This window comes from Acomys minous (genome assembly GCF_964271855.1).
Source record: "Acomys minous genome assembly, chromosome: 16".
Classification (NCBI taxonomy): domain Eukaryota; kingdom Metazoa; phylum Chordata; class Mammalia; order Rodentia; family Muridae; genus Acomys; species Acomys minous.
The window spans coordinates 3,033,701-3,050,710 of NC_140498.1; the positions used below are offsets into that span (position 1 = coordinate 3,033,701).

The 17,010-nt window shown below is 47.2% G+C and overlaps 1 protein-coding gene across 1 annotated transcript in view; it reads left to right on the forward strand.

Moving 5' to 3' along the window:
- The first annotated feature begins 14,108 nt into the window (after nt 1-14,108).
- GUCY2D (guanylate cyclase 2D, retinal) overlaps nt 14,109-17,010 on the forward strand; it is a 46,136-nt gene continuing 43,234 nt past the window's right edge. Inside the window, exon 1 of the mRNA XM_084763331.1 lies at nt 14,109-14,526. The gene's annotated coding sequence lies outside the window, so the exon portion shown is untranslated. The remainder of the gene's footprint in view (nt 14,527-17,010) is intronic.

Consider the following 17,010-nt stretch of genomic DNA (forward strand, 5'->3'; position numbering starts at 1 on the left):
ACGATGCCCCGACTTTGCTACGAATTCATTAGCAAAATGGTCGACATTTGTTTACAGCAAACAACAAACAGTTCAGAAACTGAGCCTAAGTGGTCGGTCAGCCACGTGTGCAGTTGGCACTGTGTGTAGTAATAATAATGGGACAAGGAGAAAGTGGATCTTGATGGACAGTCTAGCAATCTGGCTTACAGAAGACCTCCCTTTCAAAAATTGAAAACTAACCTTTGGTGGTGGTACAGGCTTTTACTCTCCACACTTGGGAGGCAGAGGCAGGGGGATCTCTGAGTTAGAAGCCAGCCTGGTCTACAAAGTTAGGTCCAGGCCAGTCAAGGCTACAAATCAAGGCCAGCCCCTTTCTAAAAAAAAACCAAAAAATAAAAATAATTTTTAAAGGAAGTTGGTAACTCTTCACTGTGAAGATGAGAGAGGATGGGAAAGCGCACTGGATATGCAGACCAACCCAAGTGCAGAACTGAACTACTCTTTCAACAATGAATGTTGCAAGAACTTCTCTAAGCAGTGTGCTTTTTGAGAAGAGAAAGATGGTATTAAAGAGCAGCAGTCAGACAAGCAAGTAGCGCAGCAGCGAGCCTGAGGCTTACGAGACGTATGAGCACTTGCTGCTCTTGTAGAAGACTCAGGTTTGTGTCCCAGAAGCTTAAAACCAACTATAACTGTTGGCTCCCACCTTTTCCAAACCTACTTTGAAGTTCTTTAATGCTTACACCTCCCTTCCAACCCACCTACCCTAGATAGGAGAGAAAAGAGGTTTATGGGAACAGGAGAAGCAGACCTTTTGGGACTCAGTTCCTGGGATGACTCCCCCGGTGTGGTCAGCAGGATTTCATCTTTTGGGTATACTTGGAAAAACAAGACATAGGCAAGCTCTGCAAACACTAGCTATATGTTTCTGTCCAGTCTTTTTGAGATGGATCCTTTGGGCTAGCGCTTTCAAAGTTGACATGTATGCAGATTCTTGAGGAAACAGCAGCTGAGGCAGTCTTCCAGGCTGAAGCACCTGGGCTACCTGCTTTGTCTTATTGTCTGTTTTTTTTTTTTTCCTCTGAAAATAAGCAAACAGCAAACGTTTAAAAGTATTAGTGTAGGTACATTTCTATGTATGTATGGAATATGCAAGATGCACAAATTATCCAAAGATAAACATCTGCCCTATTTTTGAGCAGGTGTAAGGCATCAACTTTATATGTCTGAGCTGTCATATCCATGCTGTATAAAAGAATGGCGTGTCATGAGGACCAGGCAGCCCTAGGGTGCACTTGCTACACAAACAGTCATGTTTCGGGCAGTAGGAGGTCTTCCCTGGTCAGAGCTAATCTTTACGAGCTTTGTCAGTTATGACATTTTTTTCACTCCCTGTAGATACATAAGCATAGCCATATGCATCTTGTAGTCTTTTGTTCTAACAGAATTAACTCTTTGTCTGCTTCTGCTGTTAAGACGCCTTGGACTATGAATTAACTATGACTCCCCTTGTAATGTTTGAAACAAGTTACTTACCTCATAAGTATGTAGGCTAAATTTTCTTAACAATTATACTTTATTATGAACTTATTAAAGGGCCCTACCTCCCTTCCAACCTGACTAACCCAAACAATAGGAAAAGGAGGTTAAAGGTCACAATAATGAAACCTTAAGGAGATCCGTTCTGAGGAACGATTCTCTCAACCAGGGTGGCTGCTGGCACCTGGAACAGCAGCTGAGGCCGGAGCCTCTGGAGCCCAAAGCCTTGAAGCTTCCCTGGAGCAGCTCTCTCTAGGAGCGTCTCTCAAAGTGTAGCATGAACAGCCAAAAGAATCCCAAGTCCTTGCTCTCGCCTCTTGTTTTGGGCATATGTGTGTATATACACATATATAATATGTATATGTATACACACACACACAAACTCTTATTGGGGATTTAGCTCAGGCCCTGGGTTCAGTCCTCAGCTCTGAGGGGAAAAAAAAAAAGACAAAATAACAAAGAGTCTCTACTACGATGTTTTTGGCTGGCAACATCCAAGCTCCCCGACAAAGTGGTTCGACTTCTAAGTGGAAAAACATCCTGCTCTCTCAGAAGTCTGCTCCCCATCCCACACTTGGGATCAACACAAAAACATGTTTATCTCTCCTACATAAGTAGCTAATACAATTGTAGGCCTCAGGAAGTTAATATCTCCCATCAAATTTTGAAAATCATTAAGAGTTTGCAACTGTGTTGATGGACTAGTGTGGAACTGTAATCCAAATAAACCCTCCCCCACCTCCCCCACCCCCCAAACAAAGTTTGCAACTGGTCTCTGCAGATCTGTACCTTTTGTGTCAAATTTGTTGCTGAGTTATTTTATAGCCCCGAAGGAGAGATAAACCTGTTTTTTAGGATCCCAAGTGTGGGATTGGAACAGTATTGTGAGAGAACAGTTGAGATTAATCCACTAGAAGACCGACCACCTCATGCAGGAGCTTAATTGTTGCCGGCCGAAAAGATCCCATGAACAGACTCTGGGAGGAGATATATAAATGAGCTCAGAACTGGAGGCGGGGCTTTTTTTGGAGACTTGGGATAGATTTGGCTGTTCGTTGCTGCACTTTAAGATGCTCCTAGAAAGATCCGCTCGAGGAAGGCTTCGGGCTCCGGCTGAGGTTCTGGGTTCTGGTTACCCCAGGTTCCAGCAGAAGAAATCCTACGGCTCACACCTGGAGAATCGTTCCTCGGAACTGATATCCTTAAGGTTTTGTTACTGTGTCCATTAGTCCTCATTTCCTATTGTTTTGGTGAGTCAGGTTGTAAGTGACGTATGCTTGGGGGCTGGAGAGATGGCTCAGAGGGTAAGAGCACTGGCTGTTCTTCCAAAGGTCCTGAGTTCAATTCCCAGCAACCACATGGTGGCTCAAAACCTTCTATAATGAGATCTGGTGCCCTCTTCTGACCTGCAGGTGTACATGCGGGCAGAGCACTGTATTCATAATAAATAAATAAATCTTTAAAAAAAAAGTGACGTATGCTTGGTCACTAAGTTGTTAATAAAATATATTGGTTAAGAAAATTGAGCCTACATAGCCCAAATAGGTAATTGAATCTATTTATATTATTTTTTCTGAAGTAAATCCAGCATGGCAGAATTCTTTGTGTTTCCTTAAACATTTTCTCTGAAGTATCTGCATCAGAACCTGCCAACAAAATATCATCCATGAAATAATGGTAAGTGATAGATTGAGGAAATTGCCTACAAATTATTTCTAACGGTTGTTGCACAACGTATGACATAAAGTTGGACTATTCAACATTCCCTGTGGAAGTAACGTACAATGGTATCTCTTCATTGGACCACTACTGTTCAGAGTAGGTGCTGAGAAAGCACACCTTTCCCTATCCTGCTCATGCACAAGTACTGTGAAAGCAACAACAACAATCTTTTAAGTCAATTACTATTATAGGCCATGACCTAAGTAGCAAAGAAGGTAAAGGAATTCCAGGCTGTAAAGGACCTATTGGCTGAATTACTCTACTCACTGCTCTTAAATCCATTACCATTCCTCATTTTCCTGTTTTTTTTTTTTTTTAAACAACACAGGGGAATTCCATGGGCTGGCAGACTCTTCTATATGGTGAGCCTCTAGCTGGTCTTATACCAGTTTTTGGAGTGCCTGTAATTTTTCATTTGTTGTGGCCCACAGCTCTTGCCACACAGGTCTATTTGATACCCATTTTAGGGGCAAGGCCATTGGTATGTCAGCAGTGGCCCTTTTTATAAATTTGGAAACTCAATACCTGTGAAGGTCTGTGTTTGGGCAGTGGGCACAGCTTGTGACTGCTCTTGATTACACATATCAGTACCTTCCCCAGAAGCATCTACCATTTCACCCCTAGTTTCATCACTGTCTCTGTGATGGCAGGAATATTAATTTGAACACCCCATTGTTATAAAAAAAATCCCTTCCCTATAAATTTATGGGTATGTCAGCCGCATAGGGTCTCAGCTTCCCTGTTTGCCCTTCTGGTCCCACACACTTAATCTACCATACACTTTGTCTTATTTGAGATGATTTGCCAATTCCTACAAATTGTTTATTAACCTTCTGAAGTGGCCAATCTGGATCCCAACGCTTTTGCGAAAGGATCGAGACATCTGCTTCTGTGTCCACCAAACCTTCTCTTTCAACGCGGTTCATTTGTACCATTAATTTAGGTCTCTGATCATTAACCATTGTTTGCCAGAACACATGTCTTCCAGTACTCCCAAATGCACCTGTTCTTTCTACTGGAGCGGCTTTGCCCTTGTGGTAAGGAAACAGTAACAGCTGAGCAATTCTATCCCCTACATTAATCTGCATCTCCTTCTTTACATGTGCCAGGATTTTAATTTCTTCCTTACAACCCCCATCTATAATGCCGGGATGCACAGTAAAGCCTTGAGAAGGTAATCCACTTCTTCCCAGGGTTATTTCTACTGTGTCCCAGAAGGTAAAGGACTAAACATCAAGGGTTATTTTGTAGCATTCAACCTGTGGGGACTGTGTAAGAGATGTATCTGAGGCCAGATCCAAAGCTGCGCTGCCTCCAGTAGCATGCACTAAATCATACCTGGTCTTCATGTTCCTGCAAGTTTGTTATCTCCTGGCTGACCAAAGAGAGATGGCCCGCATTGTTTGCTGTGGGGCCTTGAGCTAACAGGCTCCTCCTTTCATGTCCTGAAGGTAAGAGATTACCTCGCACATCTCTCTTGGACTGACAATCCCTAGGCCAGTGTTCCCCTCCCACAGTGCCTACAATGCCCTAAAGTCTTGGCACATCATCACCATCACAGCCGGAAGCTCCTTGTAATCTTCTGCCGAGTACCATTTACTCCAAAGTGAGTGCACCTGTTATTTTGAGGTCTGGAACCTTTAACCTTACAGTATTTTGTTTTAGGTTTTGTTTTGTTTATTTGTTTTGTAAATGACCCAATTTACCACAATTAAAGCACCGGGCGTTTGCTATCTGAGACCTCTAGCTTTCGCTTGTCCTATGATACTGTTTTGATGCCTCTGAGAGCTAATATTAACTGTCTCTCTTACCCGTTCACCTAATGGGTTCCTCATGATTTTAATGCTCTAGTTGCCCTCTTACACTCAGTATTTGCATTCTCACACCCCGTGGTCAGTGTCAATGCCTGTGTGCTCTCGGGTCTTTTATGGCTCTACCTAGAGAGCTGAACCCAGTCTCTGTAAGAATTCTGTGACAGTTTCTCCAGGGCCTTGAAATACCTTAGTAAATAAAGTGGTTGTTTTACCAGGCTCTTCAACCATGTCCCAACTCTTAAGGCCGCAACACAAAACTATTCAATTACTACGTCTCCAGGCCTGGCTTGTTCTCTTAAGTCCGCATAACGCCCTTTACCAAGCAATTGATCTTTACCAACATTTATCCCTCTTGTTATATTTTGTTCTGTTCTTGTGGCTTCGTTTCTCTACCACGATAGCCACTGTAACTGCTGAGCAGCTTCTAACACAGCTGACACCGATCCCTTCCAGGCCTAGGGGGAAAGTCTATGCTGCGTAGCCCAGTCACTTAACGTTTGTTTAACAGAAGATGAATGCCTTCCAAACCTTACAATAGCCTCTTCAAAATGCGTTAAATCTAGCATATCTACTGGACGCCATGCCATCTCATCATAAGCCTCGGCACCATCATTTGCAGGTGGTGTCTGTGTAGCCCTAGAGAATTCCTCTATTGCAGCACTTGTCTCCAAAGCCCTTTCGGCCTGTCTGCTTTCAGTTTACAGCCTCTTGAGCTTCCTGTTTTTCTCTGCCCTCCCCTGGAGCCCCCTCGTCTGCATCCTGGTGCACTGACCACCTAGCACACAGAGCAGGACGGGGCAGCAGTTGTGGGAGACACTGGCAATCAGTGGCCAGGTGTTTTCCCTTTACCAACGCTGCCTTTTGCTTTCCAAATGCTTCAGCCTCTACCCACAAACTCGCTAGTTGCACAGCCAACTCTGTAGTCCTTTCCAGAATGATAGAATTTACTGACCCTTCTGGTTTTCCTAACTTATCGGTTTTTCTTCCAATCTTTGTAAAAAAAAAAAAAAAAGTAATACAGTAAAGAGACAAAGAAAAAAACAGAGAATTCCCTCTGGGTATAGAGGAGGAAAGAACTTTGCTACTGCAGCTGCGATTTTGCTGACCCCCTGGAACTGCACGTCTCTATCTTTAATCCTGTATCTTCCTCCACAGCATTAAAACTTAAGTTTCCCATTATGCCCAAAGCACGTTGGGCGCCACCTGTTGGCTTCAGCCTTTTCCAAACCTACTTTATTTGAGCATTATTTCTTTAATGCTTATGCCTCCCTTCCAACCCACCTACCCTAGATAAGGGAGAAAAGAGGTTAATGGGAACAGGAGAAGTAGACCTTTCTGGACTCAGTTCCTGGGAGCGACTCCCCTGGCGTAGTCGGCAGGATTTCAGCTGACCAGCAATTCAACCAAAGTTGCTGCTGGAACCTGGAACAGCAGCCGGAACCTGGAGCCCTGAAGCAGTGCGGTCTCTCTAGGAGCTAGGAGCGTCTGGAAGTGGAGCGCTGGACAGCCAAACAACACCAAGACTGTCGATGCCGCCCCCGACCAGCAGGAAAGACACCAACACCAGGAACTCTTCTTGCAGCAGTTTACTCAGGAACCTTGACTACTGGAGTGACCCCGGGAAAAGCTCCCACAGAACCTTTATAGTGTGCCTGGTCCTATCAGAAACTGCACGTTGTGGCTCTTGGTTGGTGCGTTCGGATCACGCCACCTCACGATATGCCTTTAGGCATGCGCATAAGGGGCTTGCGCAAAGGCACATTGCGCATGCGCATAAGGGGCACATTGCACCGCGGAAGCAGCAGGGGGCGCTGCTATCTGTGGCTCTCCACACAAGACCCCAAAAGCCCCGCCTCCTGTTTTGGGCTCACATATATCTCTCCTCTCAGAGTGTGTACTAAGATGTGTTTTCAGCTGGCAAAAAACAAGTCCCCACATGAGGTGGTTCATCTTCTAGTGGATAAATATCACCTGGTCTCTCACAAGGCTGTTCCCCATCCCACAGTTGGGATCAAAACAAAAACACGTTTATATCACTACAATAACTCTAAGAGATCTGATGCCATCTTCTAACACCCTACAACCCCTGCACGCACATGATGCACATACATACACTCATGCACAATCACACAAATATACATAAAACAAATGTACATACAGCTGGGCATAATATCATGTGTTCATGTCAGTGACCACCTATGACCATAAAGACAAAAAACATTATGGGTTCTGGGAATCCAAACTCCTGTTCTTAGGTGTCAGGCAAGTACTTTATCCATTGTGCCCTCTCCCCAGCTCTACAAACACTATTTTTTTTCCCCTTTGGTTTTTCAAGACAGGGTTTCTCTGTGTGGCCCTGGCTGTCCTGTACTCCCTTTGTAGACCAGGCTGGCCTCAAATTCACAGAGACCCGCCTGCCTCTGCCTCCCAAGTGCTGGGATTAAAGGCGTGCAACACCACCGCCTGGCTACAAACACTATTCTTAATAGAGAATGTTAGAAACGTTTTCTTTACAGCATCCTCTTTAGGGGCTGGAGAGGCTCTCAGCACTTAGGAGCGCTTGCTGATCTTGCAGAGAACCTGAGTTCAGTTCCCAGCATCTGCAGGGTGGTTCCCAATGTCAGTAAGTCCTGTTCCGAGGAAGCCGATGCCCTCTACTGGCCTCCTGGGGAATCAGGCCTGCACTGAATACACACACACACACACACACACACACACACACACCCCACAGCAAGCAAACAGACACATCTTGTGAAAAGTAGTAAAGCATCCTTTTGGAGTAAGGCTGTTCTTTTTTTATTGCCTCTGTTAGCACTGGGGTGTAATACTAGAAGCCCAAGGATGGGAAAAGACAAAACCAATATCTACAGATTAAGCCACCATCTTCATGACATAGTTTAAATAAATATCAAATGATATACTTAAAATATACGATGGATTTTTACTAAGTGACACCAAGTTGATACATATACTTCAAGTGTTAGTGCTATGTTAAATAGCGTGTTAAGATTTATAGCAAATTGTTCAATTTTTAAAATGTCAATGTAAACAGCTTAGCTTAGCAAAAGAATTTTAAATTAGGGGCTAGAGCGATGGCTTAACAGTCAAGAGCACTGGCTGCTTTCCCAGAAGACAAGGGTTCAAAATGCAGCACCAACATGGTGGTTCACGACTATCTATAACTTCAGTTCCAGGGATCCGGCGCCGCCTTCTGGCCTCTGCAGGAAGCGGGCAAGCAGGTAGTACACAGACATCCACGCAGACAAAAATACATACACAAAATAATTAAATAAAAACAAAAAGTTAAAAGAGATAGCCGCAGGCATTTCTTGGGGGAAAGAAAAAAAGCGAACCCAAGGATCCAGGCAATGCTGGGAGGGATGCTCATCCTCACTGAGCCGAAGACGCTGCAAATAAACCCAGAGTTAGCTATTGCGTGCCCCCGCCCCCTTTGGCAACATTTTAAAGGTCTGAATGTATTGTCACTGAGGACATGCGTGCAACGACGACGGCAGCAGCTGCTCTGCGGGTGAGAGAACCAGGAGGGGCCATGCGGGCCGTTTTGGGAAACATTTTGGCAGCGCCTGATGTGATGATGCACACCCGATGATGCAGCAGCAAAGCCATCCCCAGGGACGTGGCCTAGAAAAACCACTCTGCACCAGGAGACAAGTCCATGGATGTCACAGAAAGAAAGAAGAAGAAGAAGAAGAAGAAGAAGAAGAAGAAGAAGAAGAAGAAGAAGAAGAAGAAGAAGAAGAAGAAGAAGAAGAAGAAGAAGAAGAAAAACCCAAACCAAAACAACAACAAAAACCCGCAGACCTTCCACCGTGGCAGTGTACCATCAGGAAGCAGAGCCGTTCACATGGGTAAACAGCAGTCGCAGGCGGCTTTCTGGGTGAAGTTCATAAGCACGGTGCTGAGGGAGGTGCAGGTGGCGGGAGAAACCCGGCAACACGTGCTGCTTACGTAACGCTGCACTCAGCGCGGGGCGGTCCAGTCCGGCGCGTGTCACCGGAGGGGGAGCCTGCTGAGAAGGAACCCACGCAGGGGCCACAGCCGGCTCGGGCTGTTGGAGGTGAGGAGTGTGTCCATCAGCGTGGAACGACAAGGAGTCAGACAGGCCACAGTGAGACAGAGTGGCCGTGTGAAAGGGAATATGGTGGAAACTGCTACCTTTTGGCCGTGGTTTTGTTGCTGGGAAGAGACAACACGACCCCTGCAGCTCTTATAAAGGAAACCATTTAACCGGGGCTGGCTCGCAGTTTGAGAGGCTTAGTCTATCATCATCATGGCGGGAAGCACGCAGCGTGCAGGCAGGCGTGGTGCTGGAGGAGGAGCTGAGAGCGCCACATCTCGATCTGCAGGCAGCAGCAGGAGAAACCGCCCTACACTGGGCATAGCTTGAGCTTAGGAGACCTCAAAGCCCACCCCACAGTGACACACTTCCTCCAACAAGGCCACCCCTCCTAATAGTGCCCTGTGGGCCAAACCTTCAAACGCATGAGTCTATGGGGCCCGTCCCTACTCAGCCCACCCCGGAGAGTGACCAAACAGCGGCTGCGTTGTGAAGAAAGGGAGCCGAGTTTGCGTCTTGGCAGAGCCAGTGACCAGTCACGGGGAAAGGAAAACGAGCCAGTTCTGCTACAGCCCTGGCTGGATGCGTCACAACGTGTAGAGATAAACGCGGCCGCACACGTGAAAGCAAGCCGTGTGCACATCTGTGTGCTCGGCGTGTTCCCGAGCAATACCGTTACTTTCCCGAGACTGCTTTAATGAGTGACCACAAGCCAGCTGGCTTTAAGTGACGGGCGTCTATTCTCTTGCTATTCTGGAGGCCGAAGGTCTGAAGTCAAGGTGGGGCCAGACCGCGCTCTCTGAAGGCTGTAGGGAGGATCTCCTCTGTCGTCTCGGCTTCCGGCAGTGACTGCCAACAACCCCTGAAGTTCCTTGGCACACAGTCAGTTTCGTTGTCACAACACTCTCCCTATACCCCTGTGCTCTCCTTGGCCTTTTTCATAAGGACACTATATTTATTGGCTTTAGGATCCACCTTAACCCATTATGACGTCATCTTAACTTGGTACCCTCAAAACCATTTCCAAGTACAGCAAATCCATCTATGCGCAGTTCAGCTTTCTATCTTTTGGGGGGTACCCACAGTCAGCTACAACCTGACAAAATGAGATGGGGGGTTCCAGCAATCAACACTGTGAGCGCTCTACTGTTGTCACTGTCGTTTGCAAACAGGCTGGCCTCAAAGTCCCGGACTCAGTTGCTCCTCCTGTTTCACCTGGGCAGAGAGAGAAAGAGAGACAGAGAGACAGAGACAGAGGACTATTACTGAACTACACCCTAGTTTACTATTAAATACTCTTGTTCAACTTGTTTATGAATAACATAAATGCTATGTTATTTTAAGGGGTCTGGGGAGACGGCTCAGTGGATAAAAGTACTTAACAACATGAGTTCAATTCCAGGGACCGCATGTTGGAAGAAAAGAGCTGACCCCCATAAGTTGTCCCGGCCTCACCGTGCAGTATGGCGTGTGCACATCCACCACACATACACACAAACGAATCGGATTGTGGGTCTCGTGGACCGTGCCTCGAGAGGAATTGGCACGGGACTAGCAAGGCGGAGCGTGTTCAAACCCTGGTAACTTCAAATTTGAGACTTAAAATCTCATCCCGAGAGTGGAAGATTTGGGGCAAAGCTCTCCCCTTGTTTCAGAGCCTGACTCAGGAGCATGTGACACAACCCCCAGGTGGCTACAGGTGCTCAGTCACATGAGCTTGTCACCTGTTCCTTGCCTCCATGCAAATAGAGCATCCTAAGTCCCAGCCAATGAGATACATTTGCCCTCAAAGCTCCTCCCCACTGCCCAAGGTTTATAAGTCCCTGTTTCACATGCCATAAAACAGGGAGCACCAATCACTTCACTTTAGGACGTCTGAGACTGGCTGTTTATTCTGAGTTACAACACTAGGGAAAGAATTCATTGCTGGACCCCCTGGACTTGCCTGCCACTCAGGCAGTCACAGAAGAACCTCAAAGCCCACCCCTAGAGCTCCCGGGCCACCAGGAGCCTCTTCTGTTTATCTCCACTCCTCACGGTGCCCATGGGGGAGCCAGCTTCCAGCTGTTCCTGTCACTGCCCCTCACAGTGCCTATGGGGGAGCCAGCTTCCAGCTGTTCCTGTCACTGCCCCTCACGGTGCCCATGGGGGAGCCAGCTTCCAGCTGTTCCTGTCTCTGCCCCTCACAGTGCCCATCTGGGGGAGCCAGCTTCCAGCTGTTCCTGTCTCTGCCCCTCATGGTGCCCATCTGGGGGAGCCAGCTTCCAGCTGTTCCTGTCGCTGCCCCTCACGGTGCCCATCTGGGGGAGCCAGCTTCCAGCTGTTCCTGTCGCTGCCCCTCACGGTGCCCATGAGGGAGCCAGCTGCTGGATTCTTCATCTGAGTCCGGTCAGGCCTCCGTTGCCCCCTGGCTTGGTCTCCTGGAGCACTGACCTCCCCAAGGTGCTGGCAGCCCAGCTAAAAGGGCACTAATATTACTGTGTAGAAAATCTCCTTTTCCTGCTGCCCCTGCTGGACAGGAGATCTTGTGACAGAGATCTTGTTTTGTGCTCACTCCTGAGCTTTGTCCTTTCCCACCCCGGAGACTGGCAACACTTTATAAATAACAGTAAGTCTCTGTATCATTATTCTAAATTTTGGCAGATCCAAAAAAGTCTGGCAATACATCAGCATAAGTGTGGCTTCATAAAATGAATCAGGCAGTGTCTTCTGTTTTTATTTTTTGAATAATTTGAGGAGTATTGGTATTAATTCTTCTTTGAAGGTCTGATAGAATTTTGCACTAAAACTATGTGGACCTGGGCTTTCTTTGGGAGACGTCTAATGACTGCTTCTATTTCACTAGGTGCTTCAGGTCTCTTTAAATGGCTTATCTAGGGGGCCGGGCATGGTGGCGCACACCTTTAATCCCAGCACTCAGGAGGCAGAGGCAGGCGGATCTCTGTGAGTTTGAGGCCAGCCTGGTCTGTATAGTGAGTCCAGGGCAGCCAAGGCTACACAAAGAAACTCTGTCTCAAACAACAACAACAACAACAACAAAAACCAAAATAAATGGCTTATCTGGTCTTGACTTAATTTCTTAAGTAGTATGTATCAAGAAAATTATCCATTTCTTTTAGATTTTTCAACTTGATGAAGTACAGATTTTTAAAATATGTTCTTACGTGGGAAGATACAAATGAGGGGATAACATTCGAGATGTAATCTGAATAAATTATTATTTTTTTAAAGTATGTTTTTAGCTAGTGACGCGCGCCTTTAATCCTAGCACTCAGGAGGCAACGGCAGGCGGATCTCTGTGAGTTTGAGGCCAGCCTGGTCTACAAAGCGAGTCCAGGACAGCCAAACTAACACAGAGAGACCCTGGCTCGAAAAACTAAAAAAAAAAACAAAAAACCTACCATGAAGTATATATCAGTTGTCAATCACATTTAACAAGACTAGTATTTTATTTTTTTTTTAAAGATTTATTTATTTATTACATATACAGTGTTCTGCCTGCATGTACACCTGTACACCAGAAGAGGAAACCAGATCTCACGTAGATGGTCGTAAGCCACCATGTGGTTGCTGGGAATTGAACTCAGGACCTCTGGAAGAGCCGACAGTGCTCTTAACCTCTGAGCCACCTCTCCAGCCCCCCGACTAGTATTTTAAAAGAAACATAGCTGGTCGTGGAGTACAAGCTGTAAACCCAGCGCTTGGGAGGCAGAGGCAGCAGGACTGTGGGACTCTGCCGGGTAAGGCTGAAGTCTGGCTTCTCTGGAGAGTTGGTTCAAGTCAGTCTATGAGGACAGACTCCCACCTAATCTGGGAGCCCAGGTTTTGTAAGGGACGTCACATAGCCCTAGAAGTCATTGTTACAGTTAACTACCGTTTCCTCCTCCTTGTGATAGGGCCCCGTGTTGCTGAACGGAGGCTCTGTGCCACTTTATGTAGATGAAAGATCCTGGCAACCTTAGCCCTAGCAATTCAGACACGTTCACGCGCAGAAACCCTCCTCACTGCTGGCTGCCTGGTGGGGGAGGGGGGTAGCGGGGAGAGGGGGGAGGGGGAAGTGGGGAGGGTCTCGAGTGCTCATTCTCATGCTTGTGCCCGGGCTTATGCTCTCCTGCTTGCCATGCCTCTACCATGACCGTCTGAGACTCCATTTATTGGAGGGTCATCCGCCGCTGACCGTCTGGTGGTCAGGCAGCCATGGCGGGACTGCCTTTGCAGCCGCTGGCTGGGGCCTGCTCAAGCGCTGCCAGTAGCTCAGTGCTGGCCTGGCGGTGATTCACTGGGGGTCACCCTGCCTGTCAGCGGGTTTTGGACATCCGCCTGCTTTTGCTGCTGTGCTTGGCACTGTGACTGTGACACTTGTGGACCTCCTGAGTCTCCACTGTCAATTTTGAGACTTGCAGTCTCATTCTAAAAAGAGCTAACTGAAACACCCGGTTATGGAAACTCACTTTCCACCTCCTCCGGAGAGGCTGGGAATCTGGATTAGCGCCCAGGCCACGAGCCTCACACCGCTCCCCCCCACCCCCACCCCAGCACTCTAATCTGCCCTAAGCAAGAAACCAGACCTTGGGACTTTTGATCTCCACGTCTGTCCGTTCTTGTGCGGGGGCAAGCAGTACCTGGACTGACCGACAGACGTGGAGCCCAGTCCCCCAACCCCCCCCCCCCCAGCTATGTACAGAATAAATTCTGGTTAACCAGAACTATGTACAGCCCTGTCTAAAAAAAAAAAAAAAGTCAAAAGGGATTTATATAAAAGAGCTTATATAAAACCATAATACAATGTAACTTTTTTCCCTCCCTTTTCATTAGTCCTTTGAGAATTCCACACCGTGTATTTGGTCATGTTCACCCCTCTGCCACTCTGCTCCCCATCTACCTTGCTTCTTCCCTACCTGCCCACCCAACTTCCCCTCCCCCTCTCCCTCTCTCCCCCCCCTCCACACCCCCACCCCATCAAGTACAGCTGGTGTTGCCCACATACTCTCGGATGTGTGACCTTCCCTGGAATGTACGTCAGCCTTAAAGAAAACTGACTCCCCCTGTTGGCAGGCATCAGTTCCCGATAGCTCCTTAACTAGGGTGGGATTTGTGCCCAGCTCCCTCCTGCTCTGTGCCGGGCTTTGGTTTGAGCTTGTGCAGATCATGTGCACGCTGTCACACTCACTGCGAGTGCAAATGTGCCGCTGCTCCGCTGTGAGGAAGAAAGCACGTTTCTTTATTCCCATCAGCCACCTCGTCCCAGCAAAGCTTTGGGAGGAGGTGTGTGATAGAGACGTCCAACTTCAGGCCGAGACTTCTAGAGTCTCTTCCTCGATGCATCTTGACAAGTTGTGGGTCTCCGTGTTCATCTCCTGATGCTGCATGGAGCGGCCTCTCTGTTGAGAGGTGAGAGATGCACTAACCCATGGGGATCACGGCAAATTACTAGGAGCCAGCTTAATACTACATTTATTTTTGGGTTTTGCCTCCCGAGTCCTGGCATTAGAGGCATGTGCCACGATGCCTGGTGGTATTTGGTTTTTCGAGACAGGGTTTCTCTGTGTAGCCTTGGCTGTCCTGGACTTGCTTTGTAGACCAGGCTGGCCTCGAACTCACAGCGATCCACCTGTCTCTGCCTCCCGAGTGCTGGGATTAAAGGCGTGCGCCACCACCTCCCGGTGGGTTATGTTTATTTTTCAAGTATGTTGTCTGCTAGCTGGGTAGGCCTGGTGAATACCTTTCTCCTCCTGCAGTGTGTACAATCATCTAGTGTTACGAAAGCTAACTACAGAGCAACATTCCCAGATGGGCAGCAGCTTGGCTTCTCCGAGTTTTATGGCTCAAGTACATGGTGTCTTCAGTAAAATAGGGTCTTGTTATTAAGTAACCAAAAGAACTGGCAATGGCTTGTAGTTCTTGGGTCCTCACTAGCCCACAGCTCCAAAGCAGCAGCCTATTCTTGGCTCTGGGCTTTTTGTTAGGCTAGGAAGTCTAGAAGGGGCCCTGTTGCTCTGTGTAGGGCAGCTCTATTTAAAATCTTTTATATGTGTGTATTTATATGTTTTAGGATGTTTCAATAGTAGCAGGTTTCTTTGTTTTTGTTTTTGTTTGTTTGTTTGTTTGTTTTTTGAGACAAGGTTTCTCTGTGTAGCCTTGGTTGTCCTGGACTCGCTTTGTAGACCAGGCTGGCCTCGAACTCACAGAGTAGCAGGTTTCTATACAGCTTTCAAAAGGCCTGTAAGGTTGATTACCCCACCCCCCTCAGCCTGCCTGTTTAACCTATCTTGTTCCATGACTCTTCCCCTTTAACCCTTTATACCTCTGTATTCTATCTCACCTTTTTAAAATATAACTTTAAAAGGAACATACTTTTTTTTTTACCATTTCTTTTTCTTTTTCTTTTGCTACTAAAAGCTCAAGTGTTAGCATAACTAGCAATACTCCTGGAAAATATTGTAAAAATACATATGGTTATTTCCATAAATACCCAAAGGGGACTCGTCATTGAAATGCTCCCTAGAAGCAATAAGAGGTTGTCTCTTTAACATGACAAAAAGACTATTTAAAGCCAAAAGTCACAATTACACTTAATGGGGAAACATGAATTATTCCTCTTTAAAACAGGAGCAAGATGAGGACAATCACCCCTATTTAACTTGGGTCTAAAAATCCTAACAGAGCTTCTGGAGGAGAAAGAAAAGATATAACCAAAGAAAAGGAAAACCGCAAGCCGTCGTGATTTGCAAATGAAGTAAAAATTGTCTCACAAACTAGAGATAGTGGATGCGGGGAAAGAACCAAGGTGCAGCACAATGGCCTCGGCATCCTCACCACAGGGCCCATGGCCTGGCTCTGTACTCACCACAGAGCCCATGGCCTTGGCATCCTCACCACAGGGCCCATGGCCTGAGGCTGTCCTCACCACAGGGCCCATGGCCTGAGGCCGTCCTCACCACAGAGCCCATGGCCTGGGTCTGTCCTCACCACAGGGCCCATGGCCTGAGGCCGTCCTCACCACAGGGCCCATGGCCTGAGGCCGTCCTCACCACAGGGCCCATGGCTTGGCCGTCCTCGCCAAAGAGCCTCTCTCATGTCACCCCTCTCCTGTGCACCATGATTTTACTGCTAAGTGCGATACATCCTTTTTTTTTTTTTAATGTATGAGTGCTTGCCAGCACACATGTGTGTACCACACGTGTTCCTAGTGTCTATGGAGGGCTGAGGAGGGCATCAGATCTCCTGGAACTGAAGTTACACGTAGCTGTGAGTCGCCATGTAGGCGCTGGGAACTGAACACAGGTCCTCTGTAAGGGCAGCAGGTGCTCTTAACCGCTGAGCCATCTCTCTCTCCATCCCATACTTTAAAATAAAATATTTTATACACTGTATTGGATTAATAGGGTCTTACTGTCATGTTTGGCAGATAAATGAGAGTATTGGCAATAGTTTGTAATTCTTGGGGGTCTGTGGATCCCATTAGCCAACAAGAAGAGGCAGATGTTCTTGGTGATGGGGCTTCCTTTGCAGGCATGTGGTGTCTAGTTGGGTTACCACCCCTGCTTCCCCTGTTGCCCATACACTTACTTCCTTCCTTCCTTCCTTCCTTCCTTCTTCCTTCCTTTCCTTTCCTTTCTTTGTTTCTTTCTTTCTTTATTTTTCATTTTCGAGACAGAGTTTCTCTGTGTAGCCTTGGCTGTCCTGGACTCACTTTGTAGACCAGGCTGGCCTCGAACTCACAGCGATCCGCCTGCCTCTGCCTCAGAGTGCTGGGCTTACAGGCGTGCGCCACCACGCCCAGCTGCCCATATGTGTCTTATTAACCTATAGCATAGCACTTGAACTTACTTAGAACTGTTTTTGTTTCCAACTGTCTCTAAACACCAGTTACCT